This window comes from Salmo salar, chromosome ssa02, assembly GCF_905237065.1.
Source record: "Salmo salar chromosome ssa02, Ssal_v3.1, whole genome shotgun sequence".
NCBI lineage: Eukaryota > Metazoa > Chordata > Actinopteri > Salmoniformes > Salmonidae > Salmo > Salmo salar.
In genome coordinates this window covers 27,519,589-27,534,588 of record NC_059443.1, presented here as the reverse complement: position 1 = coordinate 27,534,588, position 15,000 = coordinate 27,519,589, and the positions used below count along the sequence as shown (strand labels likewise).

At 45.9% G+C, this 15,000-nt stretch overlaps 1 pseudogene; it reads right to left on the bottom strand.

Annotated features, from left to right (window-relative positions):
• Positions 1–15,000, bottom strand: part of LOC106579054 (activating signal cointegrator 1 complex subunit 3-like) — a 111,786-nt pseudogene that overhangs the window by 40,043 nt on the left and 56,743 nt on the right.

The window sequence follows — 15,000 nt, the reverse complement described above, 5'->3', positions numbered from 1 at the left end:
CCTTAGAGGTAGGGTAATGGTTGAAGACTCTGAACATGGCCATCTCGGCAGAGATGGTTTTACCGGAGCCCGTTGGCGCCCCCAGCAGGACGTTGGTGTCGGTGTGGTAGATCTGTGTAGATCTGTGTCTGGATGGGATTGAAGTGGGTGAACTTGTACAGACTCTCGTACTCCGGGTTCCCCAGGGCGGTGATGGGCAACGGCTGCAGGTCCAGCAGCTCTGAGAATCCACAGGGCAACATTGAGACAACGTATGGGTACATTTGTCAAGGAAAAAAAGACAAAGAAAGGTGTATGTGAGAAGTATGAAGAGTTGTTTCCTCTGTACACCTCTGAGGGTTGGTCTGTCTGTGTGTGTGAGTCTGTTGTACAGTACCAGTATGTGGGGGATGTCTCTCAGGCAGGATGAGGTGTTGGAAGTTGATGATGCAGACAGCCTCTGAGCCCAGCCAGCGGTCTGACACAGCGCTGATGTAGTACTGGGAGGGCATGGGCTCAAAGATAGGGATGGTGAACACCACCTGTTGGGGCTCCCACTCACCACCTGGAAAACACACACAAGGTAAGAAAGACTAGGCTCAACCATATCCACTGATACAGGGTCAGATTTATTCCATACCCATAATGGTTAAGGTTAGGATTAGGGGTCAGGTAATCTGATCCTAGATCTGTAGTTAGGGGCAACTTCTGCCTCAAGGGAAGTTAATGGTACCCAGAAACCCACCTGTTTCTTCTGTAGGAGCAGGTACTCTGAATGGTAGATGTGATCGTTGATGGGGTCCTCCACCCACAGCCACCAGGGCTCTCCCACTGAACCATGACACTAAGAGAGGAGAGGAGAGGAGAGGAGAGGAGAGGAGAGGAGAGGAGAGGAGAGGAGAGGAGAGGAGAGGAGAGGAGAGGAGAGGAGAGGAGAGGAGAGGAGAGGAGAGGAGAGGAGAGGAGAGGAGAGGAGAGGAGGAGAGAGGAGAGAGGCAGAGGAGAGAGGAGAGGCAGAGGAGAGGAGAGAGGAGAGGAGGAGAGAGGAGAGGAGGAGAGAGGAGAGGAGGAGAGAGGAGAGGCAGAGGAGAGGCAGAGGAGAGGCAGAGGAGAGGCAGAGGAGAGAGGAGAGGCAGAGGAGAGAGGAGAGGAGAGGAAGGCAGAAGCATGAAGAATCGGTGGCATTAGAAGATCAGAGTACTCCCAGGTTGTTTAACCAGATAGTAGCAATTCAAATCAAAGCAATGTAATTGTGTATTTGTTAGTAGGTGCGTGTGTTGTGGTGCATATGTGTAAAACCTTCAGGAATGGGTTTTGGGCCCCCTGTAGAACACTGTATGCAAATTGGTTTCCACTGCTGTGGAAACAACTGCTGGCTGGCTAACAGACCACAGGTCCAGGAGACTGGTTTATGACACATGGAGAGAGGAGACAGTCCAGTTTCCACAGACAAACACACTAAAACAACAGCTATAATGTAATCTTCTGGCCTGGTCCCTAGTCCTCTTGCGTAAATGTCTAAAGATATCAGGGACACTACTCTTGATTAGGGCTAGGAGTTATTCCCAACCATGTGACCTGAACCAGGAACAATTCTGGGTCCTACTCATGGTAAATGCACAACATTCGGATGACCCCAAAATAGAAAAATACTAAAGGGAGTGGGGAAACGCGCATTAATATTACAAAACGACATCCAACTCCTGTCTGTTTCCCTATTAGAATGAGTCATTATCCTGGAGTCCATGGCTTGGGTTAGAGTTAGGGAGATCTCATGTGTCTCTACATGTGTCGTGGCTAGCTTGCGTGTGTACATATACAGCAGGGATTACTGGCTAAGCTGGGGGTGTTCCATAACAACTCTCCCACGAGCAGAGCATGCATCGCTAATCACACAAACATTCATCTTCATACACAGCCTGGCTACAACAGGCCTCCTATTCCACCCCGACTCCCTTACAAAACTACAGGAGTCATCTGCCTCAATGATATTCTCCAATCACCATAGAGATCATATAGCCTAACTCACATGTAGTATTAAAGCCACAGGATAATAGTACAAGAAGGTGATGCACCTAAACACTGATCTAGAATCAGCCATCTCCCCTTTAAATAAACCTTAATTTGAACCATCAAAAGAAAAAAAGAGCCCTTCAACCAGTACACTTCCAGAGGTAAAGTCTGTGATGAAAGGGAAACGGTGATGGGAATCAGACGCTGCAGCGTTGTTTCAGAGCTGGCTGCTTCCCCTCGTTTATTTTCAGAAGCTATAGAGGTAGAACAGCAGCGAGATTCCCACTTTTCACTCATTACTCTACCACTGGCTGGAGGAGGAGAGGATAGCTCCCCCAGTGAGAGAGAGAGAGAGAGAGAGAGAGAGACATCGAGGTCATCCTAGTTGAGGTCGACATGGTTACCTGGTCGTGCCACTTGAAGTCGGGGGTGATCTGGAGGCGGACCCTGAGCACGGTGCGTGTGATTGGTTGGATTGTGGCCTCTATCAGTATGGAAGGGATCTGGTGGACACACTGCTTCACCTTCAACCCGATGTTCACGTGGTGGAGCATGTGACCTGGGACACACAGAGAGAGGGGAGTGGTATGACTACAGCATGCTGCGCGAGCGCACGCACGCACGCACACACACACGCCCACACACGCCCACACACACACACACACACACACACACACACACACACACACACACACACACACACACACACACACACACACACACACACACACACACACACACACACACACACACACACACACACACACACCACAATAGAATTCATGTCTAATTTGGTAGTACACCACACCTGGACCAGTATTGTCTCACCTATCTCGTCCTTCTGCATATCTTTCAGTTTGTCCACAGTGAGTTTCTTCTCCTCCAGACGGGCCAGCACGTTGTGAGGCAGGATGGAGAACTGTCTCAGGGGGTGAGCGAAGCCCCACAGACGCTTGTCTATCACTTTACACAGGTTGAGCAGGCGGTGGGTCAATGGCAGGCCAACGCTTCCTCAGATCAATCTCAAACAGAGCCCTGACGATACGAGCTGTGTTCTACACAGGGAAGAAATACACACTCAGTTACAATTTGAGTGGCACTCTATAGTAGAAAAATAAGGACAGACAGATAGTCACAATTGGAGTAGTGTATTACAGCAGGTGTGAAAAGACAGGCAGGCTACAGTCATGCAGAGACCGAAATAATCCAACAAGATGTAGGACGATTAATCATGTCTGATCGAGAGCCGCGGGGCTGGTATGATCAGGCTCTGTTCTGAAACATGGGTCAGGCCTGGCTGTGCGATGATGGATTGCTCATGTCTGTCCTGACAGATGGGTCAGGTGGTTGGCGCTGCTCGCTGATAAACTGGTCAGATCTGACGTGGCTGGGCTCTGATTGATTTGGGCAGGTGTTAATGACATGATGGATTGGTAGAGTCTGGCCGTGCTGGGATTGATTTGTTGGGCTTGGCTCTGTTGTGATGGATAAGTCGAGGCGAGGCTGCTATCTGTGATAGATTGGTCAGGTCTGCTTCTGTCCGGGACATGTGGTGAAGTGAGAGGATGGACAGAGACAGGCAGGCAGACATAGAGACAGGCATATAGACAGGCAGAGACACAGAAACACCTGCTGGGCCAGATGTTGATCTGCTGCTGGTTAAAAGGCCACTAGGGCAACCTCACTCCTACACCAAACCCTCTGGAGACAAAACCCTACACTCACACCCTTACTGAGCCTACACTCATACTCCAAATAACAACCAACAGCCAAAACACATCAGGCCTCACAGTCCGAGTCACAGCACCAACATAGTCCCAACCAGGGAGATTATTGAGATTGACTAACTTCATGATTAAGCTGCCTTCCTTCTCCTTGTCCGTGTGTCTTTAAGAGCATGCAGTAAACACAGGTGAACTGTGGTCTCAGGTCTCTCAGCGCTCATGTACAATAATCTACTCTCTCAGGAGAACGCCTGGTGTCTTGCGGTCAAGTGCACAGGCCTGCAGAACTGCTCTATCTATCATCCAGTTGCTAAAGCCATTGAGGAGTGTGTGGGTATGCATGAGAGACAGGGAGTTAGCCTCTGTCAGTGTGTGTATGTGTGTCTCTGTTGGTGTGTAGTGGCAGTATCATGCGGCAGCAGGACCTATCAGTCCTCAGCCTGGATTAACCATCAGATCCCCTCTATTCCACTATGGCTGCCTGCCTCCCGGCCACAGCCATCCAAACCGGCTGAACATCTGAAATCGGGCGAAATAGGAGCAAAGAGGGAATTTGCTGTGAACAATTCCAAATATTCAGCCACATGGGATCAGTTACCGCGGGAAACCATGGATAGATGGGTTCAGCAGAGGATGGGAAGAGGGGACGGGATGCGGGGAGAGAAAAAACTCAAAATGCAAAAAAGATTCCAGGCTATCTATCAGCCACTGTGAAATATGCACCAGCCAAACATATTACATTCCATCAGATATCAAAGCATTTGATTTTCATAAAGAGCATAATGCAGAGATGGCATGGCAGATTAACTGTGACAGTTCATGAAAGCCTCACGATCCCTCTGAAACAATGGAGATGCTGGTACAAACAGGAAACCCGTTTATAGATGTGTACTATACGATTAGTTAAGACACCATTTCTAAACCCTTATCAGTACAACAGTCTGCTCTAGGACGCGGATGGCATGTGCTGCTGGCTGAGAGAAGGGGAAGTCTTGGCAGGGGCTGCGGCCTAGCAGGGGACACAGGGGTACAGCTGAACCCCTCAGATGGGCTAGCTCAGTTTGGGGGTGAAGCAGAGTATGTACATAAGTTGAAGTTTTGTCAGGTATGGTTCAGTTTGTATGAGTGTGTGTGTATGTGAGAAACAGATACAGAGAGAGCATATGTGTGTGTAATGTGTGTGTGGTGCTGTGCCTGTAACCTACCTGTGCTACGTAGGACAGGTCTGAGATGAGGGAGAAGCTGTCCACCTCTCCCCCGCCAATGTAGGTCTGCAGTAGGATGTTGATCTTGCCGTATCCGTTCTCCACTCCGCCTGCAGCAGGCAGCTCACGGTAGTTACACAGCATCTGCTCTAGTTCCTCCTTCTCCTCATCACGCACCTGGAAACACACACACACACATACACAAACACAAACACAGTCAGGAGTCTTTCCACCTGGGTACTCAAACTATATCAAGACCTTGCTATACTGTTGAGCAGGTGTCCTGCAGCAATCTATAATGTGTGATGAGTGACCTCTCAGTGTGACCTGTGACCTCTCACCTTGACCTGTTCAAACTCCTCGGCCTTGGAGGCGATGCTGAGGATGTCAGCCTCTGTCTTCTGGGAGTTGAACAGCTCGTTGAACATCTGCATGGAGGAAGAGGTGGACAAACACAAACATGACATAAGGAACGGCTGTTATCTAGTTGTATATTGCATGTTACTGTACCACCATTCATGATGAGTTTTGTTGTAGATAATACCATGCCATATTACACCTTCACAGAAGGGTATCTATACCCGGTTACAATAATATAATACATTGGAGTACACCAAACATTAGGAACACCTTACTAATATTGAGTTGCATCCCCTTTTGCCCCCAGAAAATACAAAATTTGTCAGGGCATGGACTCTACAAGATGTCGAAAACTTTCCACAGGGATGCTGGCCCATGTTAATTGAAATACATTCCAGGTGACTACCTCATGAAGCTGGTTGAAAGAATGCCAAGAGTGTGCAAAGCTGTCATCAAGGCAAAGAGTGGCTACTTTGAAAAATATAAAATATAAAACATATTTTGATTTGTTGAACACTTTTTTGGTTACTACATGATTCCATATGTGTTATTTCATAGTTTATGTCTTCACTGTTATTCTACAATGTAGAAAATAATAAAAATAAAGAAAAACCATTGAATGAGTAGGTGTGTCCAAACTTTTGACTGGTACTGTATGTCATGGAAAAAGCAGGCGTTCTTAATGTTTTGTACACTCAGTGTACAATACAACATAGTACATATAACATAATATCATGTTATGGAACTCTGGTGTACCTCCATGGTGTTGTATTTGATGTAAAAGTGACTGGCGGTTCTGCCCAGACAGTGGAGGCGAAGTATCCTGCCCTCTCCTCGAAGCGGATCATCCTGGCCTTGTCCAGCTTCCTGGCTGCCATCACCACCAGTTCCTTACAGTACAGCTCCAGACCTGGTCCATCTAACACAGAGACAGAACAGTTTAACCCTGCCATCACCACCAGTTCCTTACAGTACAGCTCCAGACCTGGTCCATCTAACACAGAGACAGAACAGTTTAACCCTGCCATCACCACCAGTTCCTTACAGTACAGCTCCAGACCTGGTCCATCTAACACAGAGACAGAACAGTTTAACCCTGCCATCACCACCAGTTCCTTACAGTACAGCTCCAGACCTGGTCCATCTAACATAGAGAACTAGACAATAAGAGAAGAGAGTACACAGTATGTGTGTACACGTGTGTGTGTACACGTGTGTGTGTACGCGTGTGTGTGTGTTTGTGTGTGCACGTGCGCATGAATGCGTGTGTACCTGGTAGGCCTTGTGGTTGATCCCGTAGGCCAGAGGGTTGGCTCTCACGCCTATGTACAGGTAGGTGTAACTCAGCCACCTCACTGCTTCCTCCACGTTAGTCACAGTCCCTAGTGATACCTGCAGAGAGAGGGAGAAAGAGAGAGATCAATAACATCACATTCACCTTCAGTCATTTCAGCCCGCTTACAGCACCTGGTGGAGATTCCATACTTAGCATTGATTCCTTCTCAATAAGTCCTCATTGAATCTTTGAGGTGGCTGCCATCTAGTGGTGACTTACTGTACTGTGTTCATTTTGTGAAAAGGGTATTGGTTGGAGATGAGAAGAGAACATGATTGAAGGGGGCCAGAGTGGCATCTGCTGTCAAACACAGATCGCCGTGAAATATCTGTTTAATAAAGACAAATATTCTTAACTTTTGTTTTGGTCCACCAGCTTCTAACAGCTGCAAAAACAATATTTTTTGTTATTTAAAATACATTTCACAGTGATTTAGTTGGTACGCTGATTCCCGACACTATTCAGTGCTTGTTTTCTCACATAAACTGAAATTGAGTGAACAGTGTAGAATTTTAGCAAGCAGGAAATGACAGAGCGATCTCCACTAGATAAAACAGCTTTCTCAGTTTGATAACAGATGCCTCTGCGGCGGGAGAAATCAATCGGCCAATATCACAGCCAATCACAACACTGTCTGGTTAATAACAATGTGAAACACTAACTTTCCACTATTAGCCCCAGATATATTATGGACAGTTATGAAATTACAATGCAAAAATAAAATAAAAATTATATTCTTTTTTATTTATTGGACCATGCATATAGCCTATGCATGTTCCATATTATCAGGTATGCTATTAGCAATCAGCATTATCACCTGTAGCCTAACTGATGCAGCATAGTGGCTAGAAATAATTAGGCTGAAGCATTGGGTTGCCCATCTGCATTTACCCTATTGGGCTGATCATTCATAATGATGAATTTTATGTCCCCCAAAAATTGCATAAACACAGCCTACCTGTTAGGGTAACTTGGGGTAAAACACTAACCGGGGTAACACACCACCTGCCTGTACTTCTCACAGAAACCCCTTTCCCTGATTGCCACTACTCTTGAACAACTAAGAGTTACATCTGCCTCATGGCCATTTTTTAAATCACTCCCCAAAATATTTTAAGTTAGAGTGGCGTTTTAACCCAAGTTACCCTATAATTGCCCTGTGTTACATTTAGCCCACTCTCCCCTATGCACTCACTGTGAGAATGACTGTTTAACCAAGCTGCTGCTGGTGCAGTTTGCGCATATTTAGGAGTTGAGAAATAAAGTAGGAGTGGAAACTGCTGTTTTTCCCACGATTCCATTATGAATTGTTGTGCATTGGCTGCTTGTCAGAATGCATGTTCCCCTCCCTATGGCTCTTGCAACTTCAATGTGCCTTAAGAGGAATATTTACCTTGGATAGAACGCACAACAAGGCGACTACGTAAATACAAAAACTATTTTACTATGGGGTTGTTTGCAGAGGAAAAGTACATTTGGACTGTTCTAGCATCTTCAATGTTTCATTTTTCTTTTGTTTAGCAGCAATGATTTTGGCATGGTGCAGCGCCACAGCTAAATGACTGCAGTGGAAACACTGGTATGATTGTTAAAGGAGAGATGTGTGATCGGTTGGTAAGACATTTCACAGCTATATTATTGACGGTGGCGTGTGTCCCTACCTCAGCGTTGAGGTTATCAGCCATGGTATCTAGGAACTGGCTCTCTATGGGGTTCTGCTGCGTGAGCAGGGTGAGGTAGTGGCTCAGCTTGTCATGTGCCGTGATGATGGTGCCCTCGCCGTACTTGTCAAACTGGGGCCGCCCGGCACGCCCGAAGATCTGCATCACATCCAGGATGCCCAGGTCCACCAGGGTACCACGCTTAGCATCGTAGATTTGGGTGCCCTGTTGTTACCACGGGAACAAGAGAGGCTGGATATGAGTGGCTTTGGAGAGATAATACAGTCCTTATGGGCAAACATGTCTGCATGTTTCAGTACAGACACCTACACGGACTTACCGTCTTCTAAGAGTGAAGGGCACATGATAGAGACTTACAAGTTCATACCTCAATCAGATGTAAAAAAAAACTCACACATACAAACTAACAAACTACCACAAGCACGCTCACCCAATGAAAGTAAGCATTTTGTTGGACAGTGTATACCATGTGTATCCTGTTCAGACGACTAACAGAACTTGAAACACGCGCGCACAAAACAACCTTGATGATGAAAGCGTGTGCAGGCAGGTTGACTCCCCAGGCCAGTGTGGCAGTACAACACAGAACCTTGAGGTAACCCCTGGAGAACATGCTCTCCATCAGGCTACGGTCAGCACGCAGCATCCCAGCGTGGTGGATCCCAAAACCATCTGGGAACATCTCCTTCATCTGCTTGTTCCTGGAACGCTGGATCTGGGGGAGAGAAGGAGAGAGAGGGAACAGTCAGAGGTGGGAGGGAAGGATCGAGAGAACACAATCAGGAGAGAAGGAAAGAGAGAACCAATCAGCACAGCCTGGGTATGCAGAAGAGAGGAAGAAGGATGGAGAGTATTGCTTTAACAAGTACGTTGTCACGCCAATAAAGCATTTCTGACTACCCCCAAGGATCAGAGGTCAAAGATACATTTTGAGTCGGACACAGTCGGCACAACATGCCAACTGCTTTATGGCTGTGTCCTTACTCAGACCTAACTCCCCATTGCAGCTGCTAGAGGGCACCATCAAGGTGTCCAGACTGCTACCCAATAGAGTTATAATCACACATCTGTAGTGTAGTTCAGACAGATCTATAAAACAGCTGTTATATTGATCCTGCTGGGCCAGTATCAGTCAGTGTCCTTTAGTACCTGATAAAACCCTGCAACACTAAGTTCAGGTTTTATTTCAGTTTTAATAGCTGCTTCTCTGTTAGTTTAAGGACCAGTAATTTAACTGAAGGTAACTACATTTCTTTTTTACCCTTGTTTCAAGTACACACAAATGCAGCACGTACACACTAAGGCATGTGCACACACACACACACACACACACACACACACACACACACACACACACACACACACACACACACACACACACACACACACACACACACACACACACACACACACACACACACACACACACACACACACACACACACAGTGGCTGCTGATTGAGATGTGTGTGTTGACAGGCAGAGAGGTGAGGTGGTGACCTGGTCAGGCAGTAATAATGGCCTGCTCATCAGACAGCTTTATCTCTCTCTGGACAACTAAACAGAGGTCAGAGAGAGAGCACAGAGGAAAAAGACCATTATAGCTAGCATCTGTCTGTCTGCGTGTGTGTGTGTGTGTGTGTGTGTGTGTGTGTGTGTGTGTGTGTGTGTGTGTGTGTGTGTGTGTGTGTGTGTGTGTGTGTGTGTTGTTGTTGTTGTTGTTGAGGGAGAGAAAGTGTTCGTGTGTACAGTACATGCGCCAAATTGCACATTGGCTCCCACTCAGATTTAAATACCAATTGTGTTTCCTGAACACCTGATTTACTTAACAAAAGGTGCATCTCAATAGGTGGTCCAGGTAAGTCATGACATGGCACAAGTGGGGGGGTTGGCCTTTCCTCTTTTGTCCTCTATTGCCCCTCTATTGTTCCTCAAGCAAGAGGTGAAGACGATGACATCACAGATTCCCATCTAAACAACTCTTCAGCTCTTCTGTTGTTCAGATCTACATAACTAGCTCCCACCACCACCACCAACAGTAATACCCACGATCACAACTCAGCATGCAATGAAGTGATCATTTACTTAGCTAGATTGTGACAGACACAATGGTTAATTGTTGATTTAATTTGGCCAGCCCTAGATTGTCATAATGTTTGGCCCCTTACTTTGACAGGCTTTGGCGGAATGGGAGGAGGAGCTGGCAGAGAGGGCGGAGGAGCAGGAGGAGCGGGCGGAGGAGCGGGCGGAGGAGCTGGCGGAGGAGCTGGCGGAATGGGTGGAGGAGCTGACGGAGCGGGCGGAGGAGCCGGTGGAGGAGCTGGCGGAACGGGTGGAGGAGCTGACGGAGGAGCTGGCGGAATGGGTGGAGGAGCTGGCGGGGCGGGCGGAGGAGCCGGCGGAACGGGCGGAGGAGCTGACGGAATGGGTGGAGGAGCTGGCGGGGCGGGCGGAGGAGCTGGCGGAGGAGCTGCCACTTACTCACACTCTACTCCACTTTACTACCGCTCTCTTTTTTCCTATCGCTCTTGCTCCATCTCTCCCTTTGTGTCTGATCAAAACATTTCCTCTGGGTACAGTACATCCAGTACAGTATAAACAGAATGTAGGTCAATGTATGGGGTGGAGGGGTTTGTATGCATATGGCATGTGTGTACAGTGTGTTATGTGCTTACATGCATGTGTCTGTAATGTGTGCGCGTGTGTGTGTGTGTGTGTGTGTGTGTGTGTGTGTGTGTGTGTGTGTGTGTGTTACGTGTGTGTGTGTGTACGTGTGTGTGTGTGTACGTGTGTGTGTGTGTGTGTATGTGTACGTGTGTGTGTGTGTGTGTGTGTGTGTGTGTGTGTGTGTGTGTGTGTGTGTGTGTGTGTGTGTGTGTGTGTGTGTGTGTGTGTGTGTGTACATGTGTGTACGTGTGTGTACGTCTGTGTGTGTGTGTGTGTGTGTGTGGAGAGAGGAGATGAAAGCCAGGCAGCCAGTGTGTGATAGCAGTTCTTTGTTTTCTCAGAGGGACACGGTGGGAGGCACAGCGGAACCACAAACTCAACTCAGCCTTTTACAACCTGATGATGTACCAATTAAACAGGACGATGAGAGAGAGTGGGTTGGTATGCATGACCACGGTTACATGTCAGACCGGTCCCTCAGGCTATGAGGCTACCAGACTGCAAATGAGCTATTATACTAAAATGTGTATTTTCCTTTGCAGTACTTTTCTTGCACCCGTCTGTCTGTTTATGTACAGCACTGTATTATACATCTAGTCAGAGTGTGGTTGTCAGTGTGTGAGTGTGTTACCTGTATCCGACTGTGTGTGTGTGTGTGTTTTCTCTGAGTGTGTTTCTGTCTCATTGCAGTTTATCACTCTTTGGTCTGCGCTATCAGCTTGGGCGTACAATAGTGACAGATCGTCACGACAACTCAGACACGTTCCAAAGATCATTGGCAGTGTAAAAATAGCCCCAAACGAAGGCAAATATAGACATTAATGAGCGTATTGATGTCCTGTGTAACGGCAGGCGGGCGGCGTGGAGTCCCAGGTGGCCTAGCGTCTCCGCCGCGTCTGAACGTCTACAGAGCAAAACGCTTCCCCCCGACAGACACCCTGTCAACGCAACAGGACATGAAACCCCATCAAAGACACAGTACTGTATAGTACAGAAGATGAAAGATACACTTCACTACCACCACCACCACCACCACCCCCCCCCCTAGAGTCCAGAGAGAGAGTGACAGATAAAAAACAAGATGGATGGGAGAGGGGGAGAGGGGTGGATGGGAGACAAGGGGAGAGAGACAGAGTCATCATCCTTTCATCCACATCAATGGGCATCCATCCATCCATCCATCCATCCATCCATCCATCGCAATGCCTGTTTCCTGTCTGCAGTCTACACTAGAGCACCTCTCAGAACCTCTCAGTACCTCTCCACTAAATGAGACTGGCCTTCAATACAAGTCAACATCTCTAACTAAAACAAGCAGTAAACCACCCAGTCTACAGCTATACTGACTCAAACTGGCTCTCAGCACCATACAATAGACCTACACCATACATACTGGTGTACACGCCATAGACACCACTTTACTGACTAGAACAGATGGCTCTAAAGCCACGATGGACTCATGGCCATGGCTCTAAAACGGCTCAATCTGGGTTCACTGGGTTCAAAAGTAATACACTATATAGGGAATAGGTGTCATTTGGGACTCAGCCCAAAAGAGGTGCGGAGGAGAGCTGCAGTACCCTAACCTGGCCACTAGGTGGCTCTTCACCTCCACAGCTGAGCTGAGCCACTGTACTGTTCTCTGGTGCTGGGTCGCTGTGACAGGCCTGCACCTTTCATCTCACAGAGAGGACCCATCAAACTGGAGAGAACAAACTAGTGGGCTCCTCAGTGTGGGTGGAGTTCTCACATAGGCACACTCACCATGCACTCGTACACTGACACCACACACATTACATGAGCACACATGCTAAGGGCACACGCATGCTAAGGGCGCACGCATGCTAAGGGCGCACGCATGCTAAGGGCGCACGCATGCTAAGGGCGCACGCATGCTAAGGGCACACGCATGCTAAGGGCACACGCATGCGAAATAACCCGTATCAAAAGTAGTTAAGACAGGCCTACAGATGGTCTGACCATTCAAATGTTCCACTTATTAAGAAACTTTGACTCTTTCACTCTGATAGACATGATTTGCATAGACATGATGAACTACCTCAATAAATAACCATTATTCCAGCAGCACTCTTTATTCAAGTGGCTGCATTAAGATATCTAAGCTAGATTGACAGCCTCTTCAACCCCCGAGTCAATTAATGAACATTATGAGAGAGAAAATATACTGGAATCACTTTTGACTTTTAAAGGTAGGATAAATAATGGCAAATTATATAATTGACCTTAGAGGTGCTGTATGCGCCACGACATATGCATACGGGAGATTAAAAAACACCTATAAATATTAATGTGGGCCAATTTCCCAGCACAAATAAGTCATGCATTCTCCCTTTGTGGGCTTAGAGTGGAATCAGCCTCGTGCTCCCTCCCCCATTAATACAAGACTGACTGGTGAACGGACAGAGAGACAGACATGAGGACAGCAGGACAAACAGGACAATGGAGGAGAGAGATCAACCAACACTAATACTCTAGAGGTCTTTCTCCAACACTTTAATTGATGCTCTGCTTATTAACGTCGTAATAAGGCATTTGTAAATACTTTACTAACAATTAGTAGACTATAGCGTTTGTTGACATAGCATAAGCACATCTATATGCAATCCATTTATTACGCATAGCTCTAATCTGTATAAACCATGGAACAATGAGCTTTAATCATATACTGTGTAAACCATGGAACAACCAGCTTTAATCATATACTGTATAAACCATGGAACAACCAGCTTTAATCATATACTGTATAAACCATGGAACAACCAGCTTTAATCATATACAAAACCATGGAACAACTGTATAAACCATGGAACAACCAGCTTTAATCATATACTGTATAAACCATGGAACAACCAGCTTTAATCATATACTGTATAAACCATGGAACAACCAGCTTTAATCATATACCGTATAAACCATGGAACAACCAGCTTTAATCATATACTGTATAAACCATGGAACAACCAGCTTTAATCATATACCGTATAAACCATGGAACAACCAGCTTTAATCATATACTGTATAAACCATGGAACGACCAGCTTTAATCATATACTGTATAAACCATGGAACAACTAGCTTTAATCATATACTGTATAAACCATGGAACAACCAGCTTTAATCATATACCGTATAAACCATGGAACAACCAGCTTTAATCATATACTGTATAAACCATGGAACAACTAGCTTTAATCATATACTGTATAAACCATGGAACAACCAGCTTTAATCATATACTGTATAAACCATGGAACAACCAGCTTTAATCATATACTGTATCCTGAACAACCAGCTTTAATCATATACTGTATAAACCATGGAACAACCAGCTTTAATCATATACTGTGTAAACCATGGAACAACCAGCTTTAATCATATACTGTATAAACCATGGAACAACCAGCTTTAATCATATACTGTATAAACCATGGAACAACCAGCTTTAATCATATACTGTATAAACCATGGAACAACTGTATAAACCATGGAACAACCAGCTTTAATCATATACTGTATAAACCATGGAACAACCAGCTTTAATCATATACTGTATAAACCATGGAACAACTAGCTTTAATCATATACTGTATAAACCATGGAACAACTAGCTTTAATCATATACTGTATAAACCATGGAACAACCAGCTTTAATCATATACTATATAAACCATGGAACAACCAGCTTTAATCATATACTGTATAAACCATGGAACAACCAGCTTTAATCATATACTGTATAAACCATGGAACGACCAGCTTTAATCATATACTGTATAAACCATGGAACAACTAGCTTTAATCATATACTGTATAAACCATGGAACGACCAGCTTTAATCATATACTGTATAAACCATGGAACAACTAGCTTTAATCATATACTGTATAAACCATGGAACAACCAGCTTTAATCATATACCGTATAAACCATGGAACAACCAGCTTTAATCATATACTGTATAAACCATGGAACGACCAGCTTTAATCATATACTGTATAAACCATGGAACAACTA